Here is a 20,619-nt window from a genome sequence, read left to right as displayed (position 1 = left end):
GGAGGACTACCAGCCTCCTCATACAGCTGACATCAGAAGGTGCCTGCAGCTTTTCTTCTTCATCCCATTGGCCACAGCTTAGTCACACGGCCACATCTAGCTGCAAAGAAGGCTGGGAAGTGTGGCCTTCAGTGGGCACCATGTGCTCAACTACATAAAATCTGGGGTATTCTCTCACTAAAAAGAGGAAAAGAGCAATGGATAATGGGAATAATTGTTACTTTCTGCCATAAACCCCAAGGGGAAAGTGGTATGCAGGCCACAGGTGTAACTCTGGGACCAGCAGGCACACTTCTAGATTCTCAGGGTAGGCTAGGCGTAAAGAAGGTTCTGGGCTTTGTTTTAAGGAAGATTATAGTAGATTGTTCTTCAGCCCTTTGCGCTCATCCACCCTATGATCTTTAGGCAGGAGAGTGGGCATTGAGCTTGGACATATCACCAGTTTTGGACAATAGAATATGAGCAGAAGTGACAGTGTGCCAGTTCCTAAAGGGGCCACAACCTAAAGGGGCACACTCTGCTCCTGCTCCTGCTGTTCACCACAAAAAGGGCATGTCCCAAATAGCAGCTTGCCCAAGAAAACAAAGAAACACATGGAGCACACCTGAACCTCAGCCTGGAGCCAAGTACGGGTGAGACCCAGCAAAGCCAGCTGTGAGCCAGGAAGTATGTGAATGCTGGTTATTTGGGGATGGCTTATTATGGGACATTATTGCAGCAAAACTGACCAGCACAGGGGCCATGACCCCCTCTAATCCCTGATCCTGTCCCCATCCTTCCTCTTACCCACACTTCCTCCGATTAATTCATTTAATCAACAGTCATTTACAAGCCACCTGTCATGTACCAGGCACTGGTCCAAGTGCTGGGCTCTACTTTGAGGCACTTCCAGTCTAAGGAGAGGGACAGATATATAAATAAATGATGACACTGTAACATGGGATGATACTGTGATTTCTTTTTTTTTTTTTTTAATACTGTTTATTTTTTGACAGAGAGAGCAAAAGCAGGAGGAGTAGCAAACAGAGAGACAGAAGCAGGCTCCCCACGGAGCAGGGAGCCTAATGCAGGGCTGGATCTCAGGATCCCGAGATCATGACCTGAGCCAAAGGCAGACGCTTAACCAGCTAAGCCACCCAGACGTCCTGATACTGTGATTTCTAATAAGAAATATATATTTGGTCTTTGTCCCCTTCCTAGCACAGAGCTTCTAAAATCTTTAGAATTTCCTAAGCTTAAGGACGCCTGGGTGGCTCAGGGGTTGAGTGTCTCCCTTTGGCCCAGGGCGTGATCCCAAAGACCTGGGATCCAGTCACACATCGGCTCCCTGCGTGGAGCCTGCTTCTCCCTCTGCCTGTGTCTCTGACTCTCTCTGTGTCTCTCATAAATCAATAAATAAAATCTTTAAATTAAAAAAAAAAAAGAATTTCCTAAGCTTAAAGAGCTATCATGTCTTTTGTTATGTTAATGAGGTGCTTTGGAGAAGCACCTGGGTCACCAGAGGAACGGATTCTGTGATTAGAGGGTTGGAAGTTTCAGAGAGGGGTCTCTCCTGACCTCTAGGGAGGAGAGCAAGTGGGAAATTGAGTTTGGTCACCAAAAGCCAGTGATTTAATCAATCATGCCCATGTAATGAAGCCTCCCTAAAAACCCAAGAGGATGGGGTTTGAAGAGCTTCTGCTAGGTGAACATGAGAAGATTCAGGGTAAGTGGCTCACTCAGAGGGCAGGGAAGCTTCATACTTCTCCCATATCATGCCCTATGCACCTCTCCCATCTGGCTGTTCCTAAGTTATATATCCTTTTATAACAAACCGGTAATCAAGTAAATGAAATGTTTCCCCTGAGTTCTGTGAGTCACTCTAGCAGAACGATTGAACCCAAGGAAAGGATCATGGGAACTTCTGGTCTATAGCCGATAAGTCAGAAGCACAGGTGACAACCTGGATTGGGTTCTGAAGTGGGGGTGGAGGGTAGGAGCAGCAGGCTGAGCCTTTAACCTTTGGGATCTGATGCTATCTCCAGACAAGCAGCGTCAGACCTGAGGTAGATCTGTGGGACACCTGCAGTGCCCCTGGAGAACTGAGTTGTTTAGAGGCGTGGAAATCTATTGTAATGGTAAGCACTCTAGCAGTCGGTCTATGCAAGCTGCAGGGTGAGGGGAAGCTCAGCACCAGGCTAAGTGGACCAGGAGAACCAGATTAGCTCTACTTGTTTCATTTTGTTCTCAGCCTCTACCCACAGCCCTCCTAGCCATCCAGAAACTTGAGGCCAGAGATTCCAGAAAGTGCTACAGAGACAGCTGTGACTCCAGGTAAATAACTTACCCACTCAGAGCCTGTTTTGTCATCTTTAAAATAACATCCGTCTCACAGGGTTGAGGGAAGATTTGATGTGAGCACATATGCAGCATGTCTGGTATAGTGCCTGGCACCACATAAGACGGCAATCAATCGAAGGCACTCTTAGCTCACCTAAATTGTGTGAAGCAAGTGGTAAAGCCAGACGGAGGGAATCTAGTTGGAGTAGGTGATATAGGAAAGATGTTGGGGTCCAGACTCAACAGCCAAGAAAGAATTCTTGAGATGTCTTTGGTGCAAAAAGGTGGTTTTATTAAAGCACAGGGACAGGATCCATGGGCAGAAAGAGCTGTACCAGGGTCATGAGGAGTGGCCCATTACATACTTTAAAGTTGGAAAGGAGTGATCCCTAGGTAGCTCAGTGGTGGAGCATCTGCCTTCGGCTCAGGGCGTGATCCTGGAGTCCTGGGATCGAGTCCCACGTCGGGCTCCCTGCATGGAGCCTGCTTCTCCCTCTGCCTTTGTCTCTACCTCTCTCTCTCTCTCTCTCTCTCATGAATAAATAAATAAAATCTTTTAAAAAAATAAAATAATAGTTGGGAAGGAGGTGGGGATAGCGTGAGTCTCTAAGGAATTTTGGAAGCAATGTTTCTAGGACCTTGAGGGAGGTAACTATTGTTAGGAAAGGGTCATTTATTACTGTCTAATAAAACCTGAGTCACAAGACCCTTTAGATGTATATCAGTAGGTCATATCAGTAGGTCACATACATACCAACATGTATCTTGAGGGATAAAGGAAGTCTCCAAAGGAATTTTTATATGTTAAAGTAGACTTACAGGATCCTGGGGGTCGGGCTAAGATTCCCTTTTGCCCTTAGCAAATTATTAACATAGGGGCAGCTGAGTCCCTAGAGTAATGTCACTCTGCCTGTTTCAAGGACTTGTCAGTGGGCTGTGAATAGTAGGGAAATTTTTTTTTAAGATTTTGTTTATTTACTCATGAGAGACACACACAGAGAGAGAGGCAGAGACATAGTTAGAGGGAGAAGCAGGCTCCATGCAGAAAGCCCAATGTGGGATTCGATCCTAGGACTCCAGGATCATGCCCTGAGTCAAAGGCGTCTGCTCAACTGCTGAGCCACCCAGGTGTCCCTAGTAGTAAGGAAATTTAATTTCTTGCCTTTGTTTCCCACATCTTAGGTAGTTGAAAGAGCTCAGGGTTAAAGTGTAGCTCTGCCCTTCACTTGTATAAACCTGGCCAAGGGCCTACCCAGCACATGATGTAACTGTGAGGGACAGGTGGAGTAATGTGACATGCAGAGCAAAATGCTGCTTATTCGCATTACTGGACTTGCAGGATTTTGTTCATTAGTGTCACTACCATACCGATGGACCCCTTCTTGCCTGTGTCTTTTGAATTATTTCCTTGGGACAAATTCAAAATCCTGTCTCCAACCCTTTCTGCAGTTGTCAGATCCCAAAAAAGCAGGTAGCAGTAAATCCCGAGGCCCAGGACCAAGCCATGGCAGCTCTCCTGCTCAGAGCTGCCTGCATCGGGTCACCCACAGCTGCTCCTTCCCGCTGGTGCCCAAGAGCCAGGGATTACGTCATCAGGAAGGACAGGTTCTTGGCAGTGGGGGCGGGAGGGGTGGGGTAGCAGGACGTTTTTAGTCTCTTGGGACTGCTACCTCATCCTGAGTTGGAGGAAAACTGGTAGAAATGCAGAAGGCAGGCTTGACTAGTAGTCCTTTGAGAACAGTCCAGAAAATTCTCATGGGAATATAGGTATCACATCTCAGAGCGGAGTTAGAGGCAGCCAAGTGAGGCTGGGGCCTCAGCCTTGGAATCTGCTTCATGAGAAAAAGTGCATGAATGGGGTACCCTGGGTGGCTCAGTCATTGAGCATCCGACTCTTGGTTTCAGTTCAGGTCATGATCTAATGGGTCCCAAGATCAAGCTCCCAGCCTGGCTCCACACTCTGTACACCCCCACACACAACTGGTGCTCACAGGCCAGCTCTTTTCTCTCTCTCTCTCTCTCTTTCCAATAATTTTAAGTGAATGAGCACAAAGGAAAAAAATAAAGGCCAGAAAGTGGCAGGGTCCAGAGGGGGCTCTCCACTGGATGGGTTTCAGGGCATCCTGTATCTCCAGGATTGTATGCAATATTTTGTGTGCATGATCCAGGTGTATCCATCAAAGATGCCCAATCCTTTGAGATTGAATAAAGTCAATGCCTACCCTGTTCCACATGGACTCCTCCCAGCCCCTCCAGGGATACTGGGATGTTGCTTATGACTTTCCCAGTTAAGACTTCACCATCTTCCAAATTCATTCAGTTCGTGGGTCATCTCATCACCCTGCTGGTACTGTCCTTGTTCTACTCTGGACTGACCCAGAGGTAGAAATCAACCTCCTTCCGTGACTTCAATACACATAATCATTCATACACAGCGTGTTATATGGGTAAAGGTTCGAGGACCAGCAAGGTAGGGACACCTGAGTTGCTCAGTGGTTAAGTATCTGCCTTTGGCTCAGGGCGTGATCCTGGAGACCTGGGATCGAGGCCTGCATCAGGCTCCTTGCATGGATCCTGCTTCTCCTGCCTATGTCTCTGCCTCTGTGTCTGTGTCTCTCATGAATAAGCAAATAAAATCTTAAAAAAAAAAAAAAAAAGACCAGCAAGGTAGATTAGATACTTGTTTTGATGTTGCTATATTTGTGTATGTGTGTAAGTGTGTGTTTTATCTGCCCAGTGTCCCTCTGCCATCCAGTAAAAACAAAGAATTGCTGGGACACTTGGCTGCCTCAGTTGGTAGATCTCTTGATCTCAAGGTTGTGGGGTTTGAGCCCCACGTTGGGTATAGAGATTACTTTTAAAAATGAAATCTTAAAGGGATCCCTGGGTGGCGCAGCGGTTTGGCACCTGCTTTGGCCCAGGGCGCAATCCTGGAGACCCGGGATCGAATCTCACATCGGGCTCCTGGTGCATGGAGCCTGCTCCTCCCTCTGCCTGTGTCTCTGCCTCTTTCTCTCTCTCTCTCTCTGTGTGACTATCATAAATACAAAATAAAGAAAGAAAGAAAAAGAAATCTTAAAAAAACAAAAACAGAAAACTACTTTTCCCCAATTTTAAATTTCTGAAAGTGTTGCTAAATACAATATCCCAGCCCACCAGCCAGGGGTAAGCACCTGACCCAGGCCCGGCCCAATCCAATCAAAGTAACCCATCCCCAGATACTGAGGTGACTTAGTAGGCCTGGTATGCCTGGGGATATTAGGACCAACTTCCCAACTGTATGGAAGGGGTGTTTCTACAGGAAAAAGAATAAACCCAATACCAAGAGAAGCCACACCAAGAAAGACAGGGAGATGAGAAGAGATGTGTCCTGGATCCTCTTGAGCCAGTGTGAGAGCAGCCACATTAATGGTGTTCCCCTGAGTTTTGTAACTCAGTGGGACATTGGCTCCACTGGCGACTTCCCAGTTAAGTAAGCCAATATATTTCATTTTTCCTGAGTTTTTTTTTCCCCTAAGAAATTTGAGTCGATGTTTCATCACTTGCTACCAAAAGACAGTACAGAAAGGGTTTCCATCTACTCTACTTTGCTGGTCCTCAAACCTTTAGCCAAGTCTGTAACACATTTTTCAGTATTGAAGTCATGGGGAAGGGCTGATTCCATGTCTAGGCCAACCAGAGCAGAAAGAGGGAGGCACCTGCCGGATGGTGAGAGGCTTACGGACTGAGCCATTCTGACTGAGCCATTCTCTCATGCAGAGCAAATCAGTTGTCCCTTTGTTCTGCTCCCACCTCTCATATCCTGACCTGGGGCCCACAGCCCCATCAGGTAATCTCAGATGAAGGCATTTTCTTTCTCAAAGGGAATCTGGATGCTAACATAATTATATTTTCATAGCATGTATGTATTTTTTTCTATGTGTATTTTTCCAGAGGGAGCATTGGTAGCTTTCATTCAATTCTCAGAGTCTCATGACTCAGAAACCAAGATAGAAAAAAAGGTGATGGGAGTGGGGAGGGAGAGAGTCCATCACACACTGGTGCAGGAGGAGGGAGCACATGGCCAGGCCAAGAAAGCCGGGCTCGGGGCCCTAATGGGCACATCACATCCTGTTCCAACTAAAAGAGGCCTGAGAGGCATTCAAACATTTTCAGGCTGAGCACTCTTAATCTTTCTTAATCTTAAGAAAACCCAATCTGGAGTGCTGGATGGCTGAGTCAGTTAAGCTTCCAACTCTTGGTTTAGGCTCAGGTCATGATCTCTGGGTCATGAGATTGAGCCTGGTGTCAGGCTCTGCACTCAGCAGGGAGTCTGCTTGAGATTCTCTCTCCCTCCCCCTCTGCCTCCCCACTTCTCTCACATGTACTCTTTCTCTCTCTCTCTCTCTCTCAAATAAATAAATAAATAAAATATAGAAAGGAAAGAAAGAAGAGAAGAAAGAAAAGAAGAAAGAAAGAAAGAAAGAAAGAAAGAAAGAAAGAAAGAAAGAAAGAAAGAAAGAAAGAAAGAGAAGGATAGAAGGATGCCTGGGTGGCTCAGCGGCAGGGTGCCTGCCTTTGGCTCGGGTCGTGATCCCAGGATCTGGGATCGAGTTCTGCATCGGGCTCCCTGTGAGGACCCTGCTTCTCCCTCTGCCTGTGTCTCTGCTTCTCTCTCTGTGTCTCTCATGAGAAAATAAATAAATCTTTAAAAAAGAGAAAGGAAGGAAGGAAAGAAGGGAGGAAGGAAGGAAGGAAGGAAGGAAGGAAGGAAGGAAGGAAGAAAGAAAGAAAGAAAGAAAGAAAGAAAGAAAGAAAGAAAGAAAGAAAGAAAGAAAACCCAATCTTCAAAACAGACAAAAGTAGGCAGGGAAGCATCAAGGCATCACCTCGAAGACCCCAGAGACGTTTTGTGAAATCCTTAGGATTTCTCAATCTACACTTTGGAAAATCCTGATCTAGCCTAATCGGCTCATTTTACAGATGGGGAAACTGAGGCCCACAAAGATATGAGTTGTTCAAGTGGTCCAGTGAGTTGTGACATCACTGGTACTAGAATGTATGACTCCCAGGCTCCAGTGGCCAGGCCTGTGCTCTTTCGTCTCTCTGCCTAGGAAAATGTAAAAGCCACACTTGCTGCCCCTAAAACTCAGGGTGCTCAATCCCCCTACAGCCCACACATGGAAGCCTACCTCCAGTTCTGGCCCCCACTCCAGCCCCATGGCCACCCCTCCCCAGCCCCCAGCCTCTTTGGCCAGTTGGGGATCTCTTTCATCCAGGAGAGAGTTGTGGAGGAGGGGCCGGAAGGCACCTCCCTGCTCATCCGGCAATGGGAGGCCCGCTGCTGTCCTCAGGGGTCCGGGGGTCCAGGAGGAGCCAGGGTGAACCTGGGGCCCCGGGAGCAAGATCTGCTGGGGCAGAGTCCCAAGACATCTCACTTTACAAGGATGGAATTTCACGACCTGTGTATTTTAATTAAATTTTTATTTTTATGCAATTTTAGCTAAAGTTCCCCTACTCCTACAGCTCACTCATTGTTATTAAAAACCATGACAAGATGAGAAAAAAAAAAAAAAAACAAGAAAAGAAAAATGCTGTCCGAGCAACGAAAATGAGACTACTTTTTAGAAGAGGTCTGACGGCCTTGCACACTTGAAACCCACTCCCAGCCTTCGGATGCTGATTCTGCCCCCGTGACTTCACAGATCAGATTTTAAGTCTGTGGCTTATTGCTTTCTGAGCCTCCTGGGGCTTATAGGATTATTTGGGATTTAATCCTTTAATAATTTTTCCTCCCTCCTGTCTGAAGGCTGATTTTCCAGCTGAAATCAGCCTGGGTAAAACCGCTTGCTCCCAGCCCTTCTCAGACTGCTGTCCTCTATCACAATACGAAAATTAAGGAGGGTATCTGTGGAAAACCAACCACTTCGGGGACTTACAAAGAGAAAGCTTAGGGACCCTATTCTGAAGAAAGGGAAAGGCAACCATGCCAACACCTGTGCCTGAAGCCTGGTATACGTTATCCTCTTTATTCCTTACCACAGCCTTGGAAGTCGGGGCTGTTATCTCCATTTACAGAAGAAAGAGATTCAGGGACAAGTAACATGCTCCAGGTGACAGAGGTGGTAAGAAGCAGAACCAGGCTTTCAACCCTCTCCCACTGGACTCAGGATCCCTGCTCTCTGGCCACACCAGCTGCTGCACGCTAGCCACTTCCTCCCCCCCTCCCCCCACCTGTTATCTATTCCTTTCAGCTGAGCAGGTGGCTAGACAGTGACACCTATGGAATGGAGACCCCCTGATCAGCTACATGGCCCTGGCAGTGAAAGGGTGAATGATGCCCCAAGGTGATCCCCCTCACCAACATATTCTCCTCCAAGAGAAGCAGATATGGGCCGATTCAGAGTGCCCTGAGTGCCCACTCTAAACCAGAGGTAGAGGCATCAGAAAGACCTCCCACCTGGGGCAAGAACCAAACCCATCTGAACCAACACAACAGGCCACTATGTTGCTGCTGTGTGGGAGCCCAGGGGAGACAATGAGCCTCTGACCTGCATACAGGTGGTCAACTGGGCCTCGGCCTTGAGTGGATGGGTTGGGTGTCCACCAGCAAAGAAGAAACAAGGGGAGCACTGAGCAGGATGACAGCATGAGCAAAGGTGTGGTGGTCCAAAAGAAAGGGTGCATTAAAGGGGCGCCTGGGTGGCTCAGTCAGTTGGGCATCCACCTTCGGTTTAGGTCATGATCCTGGGGTCCTGGGATTGAGCCCCATATTGGGTTCCCTGCTTGGTCGGGAGATCTGCTTCTCCCTCTGATTCTTTTTTTTTTTTTTTTTTTGATTTTTTTTATTTATTTATGGTAGTCACAGAGAGAGAGAGAGAGAGGCAGAGACACAGGCAGAGGGAGAAGCAGGCTCCATGCACCGGGAGCCCGATGTGGGATTCGATCCCGGGTCTCCAGGATCGCGCCCTGGGCCAAAGGCAAGCGCCAAACCACTGCGCCACCCAGGGATCCCCTCTCCCTCTGATTCTTCCTCCTGCTTGTGCTCTCACTGGTGCTCTCTCTCTCTCTCTCTCTCAAATGAATAATTTTTTTTATCTTAAAGATAGATAGATGATAGATAGATAGATGATAGATAGATAGATAGTTGGATAAGTAAGTAAGTAAATAAATAAATAAATAAAAAGGGTGCATTCAAGAAACTGTGGAAAACACAGTTCTAAGTGCAGAAGGGAAAGGGCCAGTCCTCGTAGTTTGGGGCAAGGGTTGAGATCTCACCGGCTCTGTGACAGGAGTATAAAGCAACAGGAAAGGCAGCTGGGGGACACCTGGGTGGCTCAGTGGTTGAGTGTCTGCCTTTGGCTCAAGTCCTGGGATGGACTCCTGCATTGGGCTTCCTGCATGGAGCCTGCTTCTCCCTCTGCCTGTGTCTCTGCCTCTCTCTCTCTCTCTCTCTCTCTCTCATGAATAAATGAATAAAAATCTTTAAAATAAATAAATTTTTTTAAAAAAAGGAAAGGCGGCTAGGATTCTGATCTAGCTTAAGGGAAGGGACAGGGTCCCCAGCATCCTTTTGCCATCTGGCATTCCCAGAGGGAGAAAATGAAATGGAAATGCTGATTCCCCATCCCTCCTTCTGGCATCTCTGGCTGGCAGCTGAATCAGTGGCCCTCCTGTTTAGGGCTTTCTGGGAGAGGGGGTTGCACTCATTCACCTTGACTGGTGATTCCCCAATACCTGGCCCCCTTGAACCCAGCAGTGGCCCTCTGAAAGACAGCAGCCGAGTCCTTAAAAGGGAAGGCTCTGTCTGCTGCCCTCCTTCCCTCAGCTGAGCTCTGCCACTGGTATGTTGTTCTGTGTGCACAGTTCATTCAATCAACAAACCTCTAGTAGGCAATTTCACTCTGCCACAGGCTGTGCTAAGCATTGGAAGGTAGAGGTGAGAAAGACAGCCCTGGCCCTCCTAGTGGAAGGAAAAGACAAATAACAGCTCATGGCAACCCAGCAGAAGGCTTGTCAGTGGAGCTGGTTGCAGGGGCCTATAGCAGCATTGGTATCTCCAGAGATCTTGTTAGAAATGCAAATTTGCAGGTCCTCGCTCCACATCTATTGATTCAGAAACTGGGAGTGGGTTTAGCAATCTGGGGTTTAACAAACCCTCCAGGCAATTCTGATGCAGGCTACCATGTTGGAGAATCTGTGAGCTATATGGGAATACAGAAGAGAGTGGACTTAACCCTGAGTGGAGTGATTTGGAAGGCTTCCTGGAGGAAGAAATCCCTGCAGTGGAACCTTCCAGAACAAGGCAGCAAGTGCAGGGATAAAAAGCTGTCCTGGGTAGAAGAAGCTGTGCGTGCAAATGCATAGAAGGTGAGGAGGCTCTGGGTGTCTTCAAAGAATTATAGGAGTGGTGGGTGGGCAGCCAAGTGGCTGCAAATGAGACTGGAGAGATTGAGAACAGAGAATTTCTGATAGAAGGAAGGTGAGAAAGAGAATTCCAGTGGGCAGGTGGACCCCCTGCAGTAAACAGCCCAGCCTGAGCCTTGCAGAACACGTATCCCCAGGGGCCTGGAAGCCCCCCCAACCCCCGTCTCCCCAAAACTTAACCAAAATGGCATGACCTCATGTGTTATGGCTGCAAAGGCGTGGGGGAAGCCAAATCCGGTGTTTGTATTGAAATTAATTGGGGGCTCCATGGATGATGAAGGCTTTGAGGAATGCACGGCCCCCCTTGTGATCCCACAAACAATGGTGTCGCTTACGACCACCGAGGCCCCCAGAGGCCCACATCTGCACGTCCACAGCCCTTCTCAACGAAATAATAATCGTAGGCAGACATGAATATTTAAAATCCAAAGCAGATACCCACAGAACCTTGGGATGAAGAGGGCTTTGGGCAAGCACCCCAGAGTTATTTTTAGCCTAGGAAATGGAGCCCCCATTTTACCGGGGCAGCCGCTTGTCAATCAGGAAAATCCCTCTGCTCACCCCCAGCCCTGATTTATGGTGATTCAGAGGGGAGATGCTGCCAGGAACAGGGCTGAGGCCAGGAAAATTTCATCTGTCTGGAATCCGACAGGAAAAAAGAGGCCTGGAAATTTCAGAGGAAGCTGGGATCTGTGCCTGTTCCAGCGCCTCTGTTTGTGTTCGCTCAGCTGGCTCCTGTTAGCGAGTTAAGGGTCCGCTGAGGAAAAGCGTCAGGCCAGGTTTTTCCATCACTCCAGAACCTTGAGCTTGATCCCCAGGCAGCGGCTGCTCCTGCGACCTCCGACCCCAAACAACAGGAGCCTTCACCAGGTCCCCCCTGGCCCCCAGCCCTGGGCCATATCTTAAATCAACATCTTTGGGTGTTTTTTTTTTTTTTCCTTTCTCTTAAAAAAAAAAAAGGATAGCAAAGTGATTCTTTTTTGTTGTTTGTTTAATCAGATTTAGTACACTCAAGAAGTAAGGTTCAATATGAACACTAATTAATTCAATTTAGTTTTAATTTCCTCTCCTGGAATGGCCAGCTGTCCCAAAGCAGCCTCCTCATCTGTCCTCCCTGGTGCTGGGGCACCAGGAATCCCCCTAACTTCCAAATCTGATGCTATGAGCTCTAGAAGAAAGCCAGGGATTAGGGCTCTGCTCAAAATCCTGCTGTGTGGCAAATCCTAAAGGGGCGAACAGAATATGTCCTTTCCATGCATGCATTCCTTCATTCCCTAAGAGCCTATCTTGTGCCGGGCCCTGTACTAGGGGTTGCGGGGGGGCAGCGGGAAGAGGGGATACAAAATGGGCAGGACCTGCCCTTGAGGAGCTCACAATTTGGTGGGGGGCATAGCCCTGTAAATAAAGAACTGCACTGTCTTAACTCCCGTACAGAGGAGCAAATGGGGTCATCCTGGGTAAGCGGGAAAGTCACAAAGCACAGAGAAGCCCCTTGGGCTGGCTCGGAAAGTTGATGAAAGGGGACAAGATGAAGGGGACAAGTAGATCCAGGGGGAAGGAACCAAGTGTGCAAGGACAGAGAAGCAGGAAAGACGGGGGCAGACACACACCCACATCCCGAGGAGTCTGGTGTGCCTGATAGGATAGGATAGGACATAGATAGGATCTGAGAGTCGGCCTGGCTCAGGAAGGGGGTTTGTTGAGGCTGTTGGGACTTATGCCAATGGTGCTGGAGAGTTTAGCTGAGGAACATTGAGGCCAGATGGATGCTTTGTCCAGGTGACCCTTATGCTACTATGGAAGCTGGAGTATAAAGGGATGAGGCTGAAGGCAGAGGGACCAGAGGCTGATAAGTCAGGACCTCAGGGATGGAAAGAAGGGCAGGGTTTAAAGGACATTTAGAATCCCAATTAGAGGGAGGCCTGCGTGGCTCAGTCAGTTAAGCATCTGCCTTCAGCTTAGGTCATGATCTTGGGGTCCTGTAATCAAGCCCCACATCGAGCTCCCTGCTCAGCGGGTAGTCAGCTTCTCCCTCTGCCCACCCCTCCACGCATGCTCCCTACCACATGCTGTCTGTCTCTCGCATAAATAAATACAATCTTTAAAAAACAAAAAAGGAATCTAATTGGGATTAGAATACCCATGGTGGTTGGCAGATGGGAGTTCAGCAATCAAACATCAGTGGGCAAGGGGAGACCTAACTTCCTAGAGAATCCAAAGCAAAACCTCATGCCATAATGTCTGAAGGACAGAAAGCACCTAGACCCATGCCTGCTTCGTACAGGCAGCCAGGGACCCAGGGGAAGTGAACCTCAGTGGCCTGGCCCTGACCTGTCCTGGAATCCAGGGTTTCCAATGAGGTGTTTTCCTGGGGCACGGAGTTTAAGGAGATGCTCCAAACTAAGAAATCAAGATAGATCCTATTTTAATGAAGTACTTTTTAAACCAAACTTAATGCAAAAACTTACAATAGAAAAAAATATGAAATTTTTAAATAAAGATCCAACCTCACATCCAGTCTTTTGCCTCATCTACCTCACCCTAATCCCAACTCTGGTTCCAAACAAAATCTTTATTTTAAAAAACAGGCAGCCAGGGTGGCCTAGACGGCTCAGCTGATAGAGCTTCTGATGACACTTGATCTCGGGGTCATGAGTTTGAGCCCCACATTGGGTGTAGGGATTACTTTAAAAAAATCAGTAAAATGTTTTTAATAAAATAAATTTAAAAAAAAAAAAACAGGCAGCCGGACTGATTTTCTTTCTTTTTTTCTTTTTTTTTAAAGATTTTATTTATTTATTCATGAGAGACACAGAGAGAGAGGCAGAGACACAGGCAAAGGGAGAAGCAGGCTCCATGCAGGGAGCCCGACATGGGACTGGATCCGGGGTCTCCAGGATCACGCCCTGGGCTGAAGGCAACGCTAAACCGCTGAGCCACCCAGGCTGCCCTGATTTTCTTAAAATTTTCTGTTAAATTGTATTGCTCTTGATTACTGCGTTTTTTGGTGCCCTACTGCATTTTGAGCCTGTGACAAATGCCTCATTCCCCTCACCCTAGATCTGGGATTGCCAAAGAGAGCCCCTTCCTGGAATACAAGCCCCAGCAAGGAACCCCCAGCCTGCAGAGAATAAAATGCCCGCTTGAATTCTGTTTGAGATCTCTCTGAGCTCATGTGTCCTGAGGGCTCCACGCTGACCAGCAACTCAGAACCAAGAGGCCCTACAGGACATGGCACCCCATTGCTTGGAAAATCTGATGCTACCATGCACCTGGGAAGGGTTATGCAAACTTTCTTTCTTTCTTTTTTTTTAATATTTTATTTTATTTATTTGAGGGAGATAGAAAGTGAGAGAGAGGGGTACCTGGGTGGCTCAGTGGTTGCGCATCTGCCTTTGGCTCAGGTCGTGACCCTGGAGTCCTGGGATAGAGTCCTACATCAAGATCCCCACAGGAAGCCTGCTTCTCCCTCTGCCTATGTCTCTGTGTCTCTCATGAATAAATACATAAAATCTTAAAAAAAAAAGGGGGGGGATGCCTGGGTGGCTCAGCGTTTGAGCACCTGCCTTTGGCTCAGGGTGTGATCCTGGATACCTGGGATCAAGTCCCACGTTAGGCTCCCTGCATGGAGCCTGCTTCTCTCTGCCTATGTGTCTGCCTCTCTCTCTGTGTGTCTCTCATGAATAAATAAATAAAATCTTAAAAAAAAAAAAAAAGAAGAAGAAGAAGAAAGAGAGAGAGAGCGAGCATGAAGGGGGCAAGTGGGGAAAAGGCAGAGGGAGAAGCAGGCTCCCCACTGAGCAGAGAGCTTGATGTGGGGCTCAAGATCCCAGGACCCTGGGATCATGACCTGAACCACCCAGGCGCCCTGGTTGTGCAAACTTTCTAAGCTCAGTTGCCTCCTCTGTAATGGAGAGAGGAATGATTTTTGTTGCTTTTCACTTCAAAGGTATCTAAGTCAGCCCTAGGCCAGGACTCAAACCCAGGAATTTTTGTACAAGCAGTCCACCAACAACAAACCCATGCCATGTGTCAGGCACTGTCCTGGGGAGATGGTGATAAACAGCATGGTGAGAAATGTATTCCCAATCCTCTACCTGCCACTACAGTTTATATGCACAGATTTCGAAGAGCTAGGCCCAGAGACCAAAATCATTCATTCATTTGTTCATTCATTCATTCAATAACAGACATCTGCTGAATAGCTATCTATGCCAGTTGCTGCCAGGCATTGTTTGCATCAGATGCGATCCTTGGCCTTAAGACCCTTACAAACTAGCAGAGTTGGGCAGACATAGAAAAATAACTGTGATGCAGAATGAGGTGTGCTCTTTAGAGGCCAAGGAACAAGGGGATTTAGAGAGTAGGGGGAGGTGTTGCAGAGCAGGACCTTGAATTCCATTCACATAGAATTGTGCCGGACAAGGAACTTGTCTTAGTCCATGCAGACTGCTAGAAGGCAAAGACCATAGCCTGGGGGGCCAGAGATGCCCAGAGAGAAAGGAGCAACCACCAGACAGGGGCCAAACACTGCCAGCTTCTCCAAGGCTTTGTGTCCCTGCCATAAATTCCCCTTTCCTTGGCATGACTCAAGCAAGACGCTGGGCCTCGCAGATACATGAACCAGATCAGAATAGGTCCATCTCGCCCACTCCTGGGAGACCAGTTTCCTCCTTTCAGCATCTTTAAAGTGGTGAGATATTCCAGAGCTCTGAGCTGGAGCGAGAAATACACTTCCCATGTATAATTTGTCCTCCACTTCTGGTGGATTACAGATGAAGTAGCTTTGAGGCTCTAGTTGGGGAACCTAAGTGTTATGTGGGAAAATGAGTGTTGACTTTGAAACAACCAGTTTGATGAAGAGTTGGGGCCTGAGCATGGTGCGCTGTGCAGCCCAGTTGAGATCTCACGTCTCCCTCTGTTGCCTCTTTCCTCTTGATCCTAAAACCTTACATACACCACCTTCTCTCTCCTTCCCCAGAACTTCTTGAAGGAGAGACACTAGAGTAAGGTTTTAGACAGACTCACTTTCTCACTACCTCCGGGAAGACCCTGCCAGTCCCATAGACACCACCCTCTCTCTCCTTCCCCAGAGCTTCCTGAAGGAGCCAGCCACACTCACCACCTCCACTTCCTCAACTCCTGTGGACTTCTCAACCCTCTTCCCTCCATTCCATGCAAACAGATGCCAGTCCATGGGTTGAATGGAGATACAGCCTTTGGCTGATTTTGAGATTTCTCTGGCTAAAGTCACCAATGACCTCCTTGTCTTTAAACTATTGTTTGGTTCCTGTCTTCATGCCCTTACCACTCCAAGCCCTTCCAGCTGCGTGGAACCCTTTCTCCTTTAGTGCCTCCACTCTCCTGGTCCCATGGATATCACTCTTTTCCTGCCAGCCTCTGATGTCCCTCACCCCTTCCTCTGCCGGCCTCTCATTTTCAGCTCTCTTCTCCCTCTATACCCTCTCTCTGGTTCAGTTAGTCTGAGCCCAAATGCCCCTGGCTTGCACTGGAGCACCTCCAGCCTAAACTCTTCACTAAGACTTGAGCCTATCCTGTCTCATCTGGTCATTTCATCTGAATACCTTTCATTCGCTCAGAATCAATGAGTCCTAAACTGAGCCTATCCTCTGCTCCCCAGCCTGCCCCTCCTCTCATATTTCCCTGTTTGCTGTCTGTGACCACTACACACAATCGTCCAGTTTAGAACCCTGGAAATCAATTTCAACTCCTCCCTCTTCCTCATGTTCCATATCTCCTTAGTCATTGAGTTGTTTAGCCTCTTATCAGAAATCTCCCTAACCCCATGCTCGCTTCGGCAGCACATATACTAAAATTGGAATGATACAGAGAAGATTAGCATGGCCCCTGTGCAAGGATGACATGCAAATACGTGAAGAAATCTCCTAACCCCAATCCTTGCTCTCCATCCCTACCATGACTGTCTTGGTTCAGGCCTTTAGCATTTTCCCCTTGGATTATTGCAAAATATCCCAACTACTTTTCTACTTCCAGGTACTTCCAGCTTCCATCTTCCTCTCCATGGCCACCAGCATTCTTCTTTCTAAAAACAGATCAAAAGTGCCATATTCTGCCTAAGAGCTTCCAATAGCTCCCCATTGCCAATAGAATAAAATCCAAATTTTTATTTTAGCATACGGGGCCTTTCATGGGCAATGTTGAGCTGGTCTTATCACTCCCTCTGCCACCACTTGCTCTTTGCATGCTTTGACCAGATTCCATGCTTCTCCCAATCTCTAATCATGCTGCTTCTTTCACATCCTGCCATAGCACATGCAGATCTGCTATTTGTATCCCCCCAAAAAATCCTGTTAAAATTCTAATCCCTGGGAGACCTGGGTGGCTCAGCGGTTGAGTGTCTGCCTTTGGTGCAGGTCGTGATCCCAGGGTTCTGGGATCGAGTCCTAAATCAGGCTCCCCACAGGGAGCCTGCTTCTTCCTCTGCCTATGTCTCTGCCTCTCTCTCTGTGTCTCTCACGAATGAATAAATAAATAATTTTTTAAAAAAAGATAAGAAATAGAAAAAGAGGGCAGCCCGGTGGCTCAGAGGTTTAGTGCCGCCTTTCAGCCCAGGGTGTGATCCTGGAGACCTGGGATCGAGTCTCGCGTCGGGCTCCCTGCATGGAGCCTGCTTCTCCCTCTGCCTGGGTCTCTGCCTTTCTCTCTCTCTCTCTCTTTGTGTGTGTTTCTCATAAATAAATAAATAAATAAATAAATAAATAAATAAATAAATAAATCAAATCTTAAAAAAAAAGAAATAGAAAAAGATAACATCCTAATCCCCAGTTTGATAGTGTGTAGGGGTAGGGCCTTTGGGAGATGAGTAGGTTATGAGGTCAGAGCCCTCATGAATGAGATCGATGTCCTTATAAAATGAGATCCCAGAGAACTCCTTCACCCATTCTGCCATGTAAGAACATGGCAAAAAGACACAGATGGACATTTATGAACAAGGAAGTAGGCTCTTACCAGCAGTCAAAACTGCTGGCTCCTCAATCTTGAACCTCCCAGCCTCCAGAACTGTGAAATTAATTTTTGTTATTTATAAGCCACCCAGCCTATAGTATTTTTGTTCTAATAGCCTGAATGGACTAAGATGGGGTCCTTGTCCAAAACAGTATCCCTTGCTTCCACTACACACATCATGGCTCCCTCCACCCAGAGGTGAGAGGAGTTGCCCCTTTAATGCACCAGGGATCTGGGAATCCCTGCTCTCAGCCCTCTCCTGCCAGCTGACTTGGTGCTGCCCTTCTGGAGGCCCTTCCTTCCAACAAGGGTCAGGCCCTGGGAGACTTGGGGTGGAGGCCTGAGGGTGTGTCCTCGGCCTCTGGCAGGAGGCCCACCCAGCAGGGCACCCTGTCCCCAGCAGGAGGGAGAGGTCACTGAGGTTTCTCTCCATTCTCAGCCCCTCCTCCCTCTGCACCTCCCACCCCATCCAGCCCCTGACCACACACACAGCCTGCGGAGGCCTCTCCCTGAAGTCACTGGCTATCCCTTTAAAAGTAGAAAGAATCCCCAAAGCAAACTCCAAATGTTTTACCTCCCCATCGTCCCACAGCCCCACCAGCCTGTCCCTGTTTGGAGCAAAGACAGACCTAGCAAGCACAGAAAATGACATCATCGGATGTTGGTTAGAGACCTTCACACCAGAAGGGGAGCTGGTCTGTGGAGGGGGCCAAAGAGTAAGACCTTAGCTCACCCATCACCCTGCCTGCATTCCAGCTTCTTTCTCCCCAGCCCTTCGGGCCTCCAAAGCTTTAGCTGCACAGGAAGATCCTGTCTTCCTTCAAGCAGGCGGAATGTTCGCCTCTGCTATTAACAGAACATCCGGTAACATTTTAATTGAAAACTGAACTCTAATTATTCCACCTGCTGACCAGGAATGCAAGCAAAGCCAAGGCCAACTGGGATGCAGTAAACAGATCCACTTATGAAAAGATAGGAGAGAGAGGCAAAGGCTGAGGATCAAGGAACCAGGGAAGCCCAAGCATCGTGTCTCTGCCTCCCCGGAGACCCCACTCTGGTACCCTGAGAGCTCACCTCCTCCAAAAACCCCCCAAACACACATACATCCTCCCCCTTCCATGCTGTTCCCAGTCCTATACTGGCTCAACAATTCCTATTTCTTGCTCAAAGCAGACTTGCAGTCAGCAGATCTGAATAGTGTGAACCCAGAAGATGACCTGAGACTGTCCCCTCTGAGTGGCACTCCGCTTCCCACAGGCATGCGGCACAGTGTAGAAGAGCCTGGGAAGCCACAAGGCGCAAGCATGGTGATAGTCATTTACTGGAATATTTGGCAGGGAGAACCTTTGTTCTCACATCATATCAACGCAGATAGATTATGAGGAAGAAGGCAAGATTTGCATGAATTTTTTTAAAGATTTTATTTATTTTAAAAAATATATTTTATTTATTTATTCATGAGAGACACACAGAGAGAGGGGCAGAGACACAGGCAGAGGGAGAAGCAGGCTCCCCACAGGAAGCTGAATGTGGGACTCAATCCTGGGACTCCAGGATCGCACCCTGGGCCAAAGGTAGGCACTAAACCACTGAGCCACTCAGGGGTCCCATGAATTTTTTTTTTAAGATTTTATTTATTTATTCATGAGAGACACACAGAGAGAGGCAAAAACATAGGCAAAGGGAGAAGCAGAACTCTTCTGCAGGGAACCCGATGGAGGACTCGATCCCAGAACCCTGGGATCACGACCAGAGCCAAAGGCAGCCCCTCAACCACTGAGCCACCTCAGGTGCCTGATTTGCATGAGTTTTTAAAATACTGCCTTCAACATCACGTTGCCGGAAATATAACATGGTGCCCACAATTAGATCTTGGTACAGAGAAAGGACATGAATGGAAACACCAGAGGAAGACAAGTAAACACTGGAGTTTAATTGTTGGTAAGGCACCAGGGTTAACGTCTCAGTTTTGATGAAAGTAACATGGTTCTATAGGATGTTCACATGGGAACTCTGTGCTATTATTGCAACTTTCTTATTAATCTAAAATTATTCCAAAACAGAAAATTTAGTTAAAAAAATTTTTTAAACCTGTGATGGCTTCTGGCTTCCTTCCCCCGCCCCCGACCCCCCAAACTCCAGGCCTCACAAGTTCACTATTGGCTTCATCAGGGAGCCTTGGGTGGTAACCGCTAGGAGCCTCACAAGGATAAGCTAGGACCAGAGGCAGGATGTGTGGTCATGGGCAGATCTGAGCCAGCTTGAACACAAGGGAATCAGTCTGCAGAACCACAGTCAGACCAAAGCCCTGGAATTCCAGATCATTCCAGATCTACAGGTCATTTGTTCACTTAGTAAGTATTTATCATAGCACGCGCCAAGGGTCGTACTAGGCTGCTGTGAGAAGGCGAACGTAGGGGGAAGAGGGCCACGGGTACAAAGATGAGTAAGACCTAGAGAAGTACAGTCTCCTCCCCTGAGGAAGCTGTGAGGGAAACAGATGTGCTCCCCACACGGTGACAATACCTGGCAGTGACTGGCCTATGGGGATGTGCCTACTGGGGTGACCAAGGAAGGCTTCGCAGAGGAGGTGGTATAAGCTCTCACGACTACAGCTGGGTTGCTCCCTGTGACCCACAGCTAGCCACAGCCAACCCTCTGGCTCAAAGCCGCAGGAAGGAGCTGAGAAACAGGAGGGCCATGCTCTCTGCAAATAGCAAGTGCTGTCAGCACCATAAAGTCATCATCACCATCATCATCATCATCACCATCAGACTCTGAGGGCCCAGCAGGAGGCCCAGGCCCGCAAAGGGAGCCCCTGGTGGGGGACAACAGGCGTGGAGGAGCCCGCAGCCCTGGGCCCCAGCTGTTTCCCATACCCGCAGCTAGCGGGGCCACTCTGAGGTG

General features: G+C 48.1%; 1 non-coding gene across 1 annotated transcript; it reads left to right on the top strand.

Moving 5' to 3' along the window:
- Positions 1 to 16,531: 16,531 nt before the first annotated feature.
- On the top strand, positions 16,532 to 16,638 carry LOC144287276 (U6 spliceosomal RNA). Its single transcript, XR_013355120.1, has one exon. It is a non-coding gene; the product is annotated as a U6 spliceosomal RNA (small nuclear RNA).
- The last annotated feature ends 3,981 nt before the right edge of the window (positions 16,639 to 20,619 follow it).

The sequence above is a fragment of the Canis aureus genome, chromosome 16, assembly GCF_053574225.1.
Source record: "Canis aureus isolate CA01 chromosome 16, VMU_Caureus_v.1.0, whole genome shotgun sequence".
NCBI lineage: Eukaryota > Metazoa > Chordata > Mammalia > Carnivora > Canidae > Canis > Canis aureus.
The sequence above is the reverse complement of the archived record's forward strand: the minus strand, read 5'-3'. Positions and strand labels throughout refer to the sequence as shown.